The sequence below is a fragment of the Callorhinus ursinus genome, unplaced genomic scaffold (genome assembly GCF_003265705.2).
Source record: "Callorhinus ursinus isolate GAN/ISIS: 27379988/994484 unplaced genomic scaffold, GSC_fseal_2.0 scaffold8, whole genome shotgun sequence".
In the NCBI taxonomy this organism is placed as follows: domain Eukaryota; kingdom Metazoa; phylum Chordata; class Mammalia; order Carnivora; family Otariidae; genus Callorhinus; species Callorhinus ursinus.
This window is the reverse complement of record NW_027397070.1, coordinates 468571-468908: the sequence shown is the minus strand read 5'-3', so window position 1 is coordinate 468908 and position 338 is coordinate 468571.

Here is a 338-nt window from a genome sequence, read left to right as displayed (position 1 = left end):
GCTGCTCATATTTCATGTGTTCTTTCTGATTTTATCCCAAACATATGTAGATACTCTCCTTCTAGGAAATTGCATCAAAGGTATTATTGGAAGAAGGGTCCTTGAGATACACTCATCTTTTTTTTAAGTTTTTATTTAAATTCCAGTTAACATAACAGTGTAGTATTAGTTTCAGGTGTACAATATAGTGATTGAACACTTCATACATCACCCGGTGCTCATCACAAGTGCAGATACATTCATTTTATACTAGGTTTTGCCCCCTGTTAGTAGTAATAATAAATACTACACCACAAGAAGTTGGGGGACTCTAGGTGTAGTGCTTTGATTATGCTTTA